Source organism: Magnolia sinica, chromosome 3 (assembly GCF_029962835.1).
Source record: "Magnolia sinica isolate HGM2019 chromosome 3, MsV1, whole genome shotgun sequence".
In the NCBI taxonomy this organism is placed as follows: Eukaryota; Viridiplantae; Streptophyta; class Magnoliopsida; order Magnoliales; family Magnoliaceae; genus Magnolia; species Magnolia sinica.
Window position 1 is genome coordinate 31,066,678 of NC_080575.1, and position 7,224 is coordinate 31,073,901.

A 7,224-nucleotide genomic window follows, 5' to 3' on the forward strand; every position below is an offset into this window, starting at 1 on the left:
TTTACGGCATTGGCTTGTTCATTCAACACTCCTCGAAAGGCAGGTATTGTAGGACAGTTTTCAGTTGTGTGAATGTTGCAATCACAGATGCCGCAAACAATTTCATTGACCTTATCCTTCTTTCCTTCCATGGCCTCAACTTTCCTTATGAGCGTAGTCACTTTACACTTGAGATCATCCTCTTCTTTCAAGAGATATAATCCACCTTTCTCCTTTAATTGAGTCGGCCTAGACGTGGTGTTCGCCATTGGGTAATAATCCCATGATTGTGTTTTTTCAGCGAGACTATCGAGGTAATCCCATACCTCGTCAACATCTTTATTAATGAACTCTCCATTACACATTGTCTCGACCATTTGGCGCATGGAAGATGTCAGTCCATCATAGAAAAAATTTGTAATGCGCCACGTTTCAAATCCGTGTTGTGGGCATGAATTGACCAAATCTTTGAACCTTTCCCAACATTGGAAGAATGTTTCATCTTCCTTTTGGGCAAAGTTCATTATTGCTTTTCTGAGGGTAATCCTTTTATGATGTGGGAAGAATTTTTTTATGAATTCCCTCTGCATGTCGTTCCATGTGTCAATGGATCTAGGACGTAGTGAATGTAACCACGTCTTAGCTTTCTCTTTTAAGGAAAAAGGAAAGAGTTTCAGCCTGACTGTATCCTCAGATACATTAGGAAAACATAATGTAGCCATAATCTCATCGAACTCTTTCAAATGTAAATATGGACTTTCTGATTCAAGTCCATGAAATTTGGGAAGGAGTTGGATAACTCCTGGCTTGATGTCCATTTGTCCTGTGTTTTCAGGAAAAATCATGCATGAGGGCATACTCACTCCCGCCGGTTGTAGATAATCTCGTAAAGTACGAGGTGGGGGTGCCTGTTGCACCTCATTCTCGTCTTGGGTATCCTCCACCCTGGGTGGAAGTAGAGGAGGTTGGTCTTCAGCCATAACTTCAGTTAACTCAGAGGATTTCGAGCGGTGTCTAGTCCTGCGATGGATAGTCAACCCCTCAACCAATCCTCCTTCAGTCAAGAGACGTCGAGTGTTGTCACGGGCCCACTTGGGCATGAAAACACTCGCAACCCTCAATTAAAAACCTAATCCTAAGAAAGGAAAAGAAAATCTAGAAAGAAAGAGAGAGTTGGAAAGAAATTACCAAATTGGAGTCCTGAGTTAAAACCTGCAAAATAAAATAAAATAAGTTAGATTTTTAAAAAGAGAAGAACAATCCTTTAAAAGAAAGATAGAAGTGAACTAGCTTTTAAAAGAAAGAATTCCTAAAAGAATGTGAAAATTTCTAAAATAAATTAGGAGAGTCCTAAACTAGAAAGTAAATTACTAAAAGAGAATTGAAAAATAGAAAGTAGGGAAGGAGCTTACCAAATTAGAAATTTCTATCTTAAAGGCCTACAAAATAGGAAGGTTAGTTTCTAAACAAAAAATTCTAAAAATAAATTAGGAAACAAATTAGATTTTAAAAGAGTTAAAATTAGAAAGTTACTAAAATAAAAATAGAAAGTTAATTTCTAAAAAGGGAAAGAAATAACCTAATTTCTAAAAATAAACTATTTCCTACAGAAAGGAGGATACTAGAATTAGAAAATTTCTAAAATTTAAACCCTAATTCTAAAAAAATAGGAAAAAGTAGAGAGATTAGGAAGGAATTACTAATTGAGAAACTTATGTCAAGATCCTATAAAACAGGAAACAAGTTAGTTTTGCACTCAAATAAAAATAAATAAAAAACTAAGGTTAGTAAAATCCTAATCTTAAACTAATCCTAAAACCAATTAATTTCAGAGAATCGTAACCATCAGTCCCTGGCAACGGCGCCAAAAACTTGTTCACACCCCAAGTGCAGGGTTATGATGTAGTAATAAACTCAGTAAGACCGAGGTCGAATCCACAGGGACTGATACCTGTACGTTACCTGAAACCAAGTAGAACTAGAACTAGACTAAGATGTGATCTAAACCAAATAGAATTTAAGAAACAATTGTGGAATAATTATCTAAAACTTTAAGGAATTCAGAGGAAGGGAAACTAGGGATTCAGAGGATCCACTTGTAGAAATTAGGGAGATCTTATGCCTGCATCAAGGATTATGGAATTCAAACTGAACTTACTTGATCTGGTTTTCAAGAGATGAAAGGTATATGAATTAGAATGGATTCCATCATCAAACCATGCCCAGGAGACAGAGCAAACAACAGAATTAAACTAATTACCAACCAATCATCAATGCATAAAAGTTAAGAAGGATACCGCCATTCGACCATGTCCATGGAACAATGATGAACAACAGGGCTTCTTGACTTCATAACATAAAAAAAAAGGGAAAAAGAAATATTCAAAGCCATTGCAAACCCATTGTAATTTCAGTCACAACAGATCATTAAAGACTGAGAGAAAATATTCCTTTAATAATTAACTTAAAACCAAGTTCAGTTCAGAAATTTAAATTAAATGCATGAAATAGTGTCTCCCATCTCGCTACAGGCTTCACCTCTTAGCCCCAGCTAAGAGGTTTAGCCTAGCATGATCATGCTAGAATCACAGAAAAACAATCAAAGGAATAAAAGGAAAAGAAAACAAGGAACATAAAAACCGGATCTCACCATCACGTTCCAGCTCTTCTTTTCCTTTCTCCCGTCCTTCCAACCAAGCTCCCTTTCTCTTTCTCTTTCTCTCTCCCTGACATGCAGCAGCAGCCAAGCCACGTCCAGCCCTCTTTCTCTCTTTCTCCTCACGTCCCTGCCCCACGTTCAAGCCTTCAAAACCGAGCCTCCCTCCAAAACTTCACATTTCAGCCACTCCTCCTGTCCCAAGCTTTTTTCTCTCTTCTTTATAGGTGCCAGGGGCTGTGCAGGAGAGGCCTGGCCGGATTGCGAAATCCTTCGCGGCAGATTCCTTGCGGAACTCTGCTTCTGCAACAGGAAACGCTTAACTGTTTGCGTTTGGACTCAGTTTGAGAGGAGGAGTCTTTCCCTCTTTGAAATCTGCCAGCGTGGCGAGTGTAAGCACCCCTTGTATGATCAAATGGACGGCTTGGATCGCTGATCCGTTCACGGACGGCGGCCCGCAACTTCCCGCAACTTCCGGTTTTCCCGAACGCGCGTAAGGCGTACGCAGAGGCGCTGACGTGTTCGGTGGGCCCCACAGAGGTATTTTCGGAGAAATCCACCCCGTCCATTAGATTCAGGACGAAATTTCAGTCAAGAATAGGTGGTTTTGAACGTCCATTGACGCGGCCCAGAGAAGAAATCACCTCAAAAATTGTTTTGAATGTCGCAGGACCGCCTGTTTGTGGCCTCTGTATCGCGCACGTGTGCTTGCATGGGTCCAAAAGTTCAGCAAGGTTTTGTAGTAGTCGAGGCCCTCTACACGATGGACGGTTTGGATTGTCCACTGAGACAATGTGTGGGGCCCACTAGCGTCTGAAAAAATGGACAGCGTCCGTCCGTTTTGCGCGTGAAACGGCAATTGCCGTATTTGGGAAGGGGACGCGGGTCAGCGCTGCTGACCCGCGTTTGTTGGCTCGGTGCGGCTCGGGTCTACGTGTGCTGTGCACACACACGCATAAAGTGGGACCCACCTTGCTTCTTTTGATAAATCCACATCATCCATCTGGTTTCCCATCTAATTTAATGGGTTGAGACCAAAATTGAAGTATATCCAGATATCAGGCGGGCCAGAATTAATGGTTTATGGGCTGATCTTGTCAGTTGGGGTGCTTGTATAGTGATCCGAGGGCTGAAATTTGATATGTACGGTTAATTTATGGCCCTCAGGCCATGTATGAAGTTTTGAGCCAATCAGATGGTAAGAACTATGTGATCTTGCATTTTTCACCAATTTCGGGCCTCTTTAACGTGAATGGCCTGATTTCCTCGGATCCTTGATGCATAATTCCATCGATCTTCGTCCCCTGGAGTCCGTCCCTTGCCTTGGGTGTCATCAGAGCGTTAAATCCATGGTTTAAGCACCCTTTTTCAGTTCATGCTTGTAAATACACTCTGCATCACAAACACGATTCAATCAGGCTATTGAACGGTATCATGCTTGTAAATCCATGCAATAACTAGGTCTGATATGCAATATTTGACCCTCAACAATCGACCATTGCTGCTCTTCTATTTGTTAAGTTAGCCATTGCTACTCTTCTTTTATTGAGTTGACCATCGTTGCTCTCCTCTTTATTACGTTCGCCATTACAACTTTTATCTTTGCCAAGTTGGCCATTGTCACTCTTCGCTTTATGTTATTGGCCTTATGTTATCTATTTTTAAAGGGGCTTGAGAATGTGTCTTGATATTCCTAAACTCCCATGATTTAATGGATTTTCATTTTTGGTGCAAGTACTATGTTGGGTATCCCTCTTCTAGCGATCGAATCTATATTGTGGACGTAATGCGTTTTCGGTAGTGGCTCCTGGGACGACACATAATTCGATGTTTCATAGGTAGTGATGCACAAATCGATGTAAGTAATTCGTAATGCGTGTTACATCACTTCCGAGATTGGATGTCGCAAATAGTCGCTCCATAAACAAATCGTGTCACGTAATTCATCCAGTCATGTGTTGTGTTCGTCTTAGGATAATTGCATAAAACTATGTTAAACGTGGGACACGCCGACGAATCTCCGTAGTATGGGATGCGGGGCGAGTCGGATAACTCTAATCATATTCCACAGTATGGCGATCGCTAAGTGTAATAAACCGCATATACTTTACTAGACATGCATCTCATATATATTACTTGTGCATATTGATACCTCTTGTAGTTGTGGAGTATAGGATGTATCAGGACTTTTACATTACTTTTATGAATCTCTTGAATTATTGTTAATCGTAAAAGATAACCATCACTATAAGTAGGGCATTGACCTTCTTCCAACCGTACAGATTATGTGGGTGACGTGCAGATTGAAGACCTAGTGAACAATCTCCCTAAGGAAGATTATGTTAAAAGATTAAAAAGATAGTTTTATGATTTAGTTTTATACTTTCGCTGCAAACTTGATAAATGTAATAAGATCCTATTGAAAGAGCATTTGATTATTCTTTTTACTTTGATGAAATATAATCGATACAGTTGATTTTATTCTTGTGAATGTTACCTTCATGAATGTATCTGGATATGATCCAAATGAAAAAAAAAGTGCGATTTTCAAAAGCATCCAATTTATACATCATTAACACTCGATTTTCTCGGACATGAGTACAAACTCTGGTCGTGAAAATTCGGGATGTTACAACATGGATTGTGGATGTTCTCTGAGGACTACAAATATTAACAGTGTAATTCACTGTGGATCGCAGATATTTATAGAGGACCATAAATATTCACTATGGACCATAGATATTAACAGTGGAATTCACTGTGGACCTAGATATTCAGTGAGAACCACAAATATTCATTGTGGATTGGTCCACAGTGAATATCAGCGGTCCTCTATGAATATTCGCTGTCCACAGTGAATTCCACTGTTAATATCCGTGGTCCTTAGTGAATTACACTGTTAATATCATCGGTCCATAATTAGCGGTCCTCCATAAATATTCGTAGTTTATTCGTCATAAAAAGAATAATTATATTAATGAAATAGTAATTATAACACCCATATATACATTTTTTGATCAAATTAAAAAATAATTGAATAAAAAGACAAAAAGTAAATGCACTATACATCGTTGCATTTTTGCTTCCTTTTTCAGAGCTAGTATTTATGTGTGGTTGGCATCCTATTGTGGCGTCTTGAATTTATATATTCTACTCTGTCTTCCTCATCTTCAGCTTCAACCGATTCGATTCTTTGTCTTTTAGTCTTTCTAAACTGTTAAAGACAATCGAATGACAAGGTCTCTTTAAAGTATGAGAATTCATCCTTCATATTAACTTACAAGTTAATATTATTCATGATATAATCAGTAAGTAATAACGAATCAGACTAAGAAAGATTTTATAAAAATCTTACCAAATTGAATATAATCTTCTGGTTGCTACATATGAAGTTGGTGTATTTCATCACGAAGACTCTGCATTTGTTTCCACTATTCTGTTTCGGTATCTCGCTTACTTATTTGAAAAGTCATCTAACTTTTCAATGCTTATTGCCCCCGTCACATAAATGAAACAACTATCTCAACTCCTCCGTGAAGCTATTTATAAACTCATCGTACTTCCCCATTTGGTATGGATGCTATCGAGTAATTGAACTAGTCTTCTTTTCAAGTGCATGACAATCAAAATCTAGTATTGATTTTACACATTGTGCGAAAAATATACATACAAAACACATAAGAAGTGCCACAAGTATATTTGAACCAAATATGACGTATATCGCTAAGTCAAGTAAGTCATGTAGAAGTGTAATGACAAACTTACACAATTAAATTTTCACATCTCCTTTTGAAAGCGCTCTCCTTTAATAATAATCAAAACCTGAGGATTAATATCATTCAAGATGTCATCTTTAACTTTATAAATATGCAGTCCGGCACCAAATTCATGTAGTAGCTCAAAATTTTCCTTAAAATGTTGCTGTCACAAATAAATCAAAATATTATAAGTTAGATTGGTTCCAATATAAGTTAAACATGCATATCAATAAATGAATATTACTCAGAACAATGCCGTTACAAATATATTAGGATTTGTAGATGTCGATCAGTCAAAAAATCCACATATAGGTTGATTCCCTATGCAAGCCCCAAATTATCAGTAAACTTATATAATATAAAATGAAGTATGTTAAAGGCTTTGTGCCAAAATTTTACATCATCATCAACCCATGTATTCTTCTAAAGGCATTTTATCCAAATATGACCACTGTCAATATAGGTCGACTTAACAATTTCATATTCCTCGGGACTAAGCCTTTTAATGGGTTTGTAACTACAGACTTATGATAGGCCAAGTCCGCTACCTGGACCTACACCATAACACCTGCTGACGTGAGACGTGCACCTTACATGAGCGTCACATATATTGGTTACATCCCGACAAATAAGACTTACACATGACAACAATTGAAAATTTAAATACCTTCATCGACTCCACCTCGGACCATAAAAAGTTCACTTCGTTGTGCAAGCATATATTCTCTTTTTTCACCTTCAAATTTTTTGATAATTTCTTCAAGCATGAGTTTATTCTTCTCTCCTGGCTCTCTCATTCCATTATCCGAGTTTGATAGTGACTTTTTCTCC

The 7,224-nt window shown here is 38.1% G+C and overlaps 1 non-coding gene across 1 annotated transcript; it reads left to right on the top strand.

The window, feature by feature from the left end:
• Nucleotides 1-414: 414 nt before the first annotated feature.
• On the top strand, nt 415-521 carry LOC131241571 (small nucleolar RNA R71). The gene has a single exon (XR_009169131.1). It is a non-coding gene; the product is annotated as a small nucleolar RNA R71 (small nucleolar RNA).
• Nucleotides 522-7,224: the final 6,703 nt, after the last annotated feature.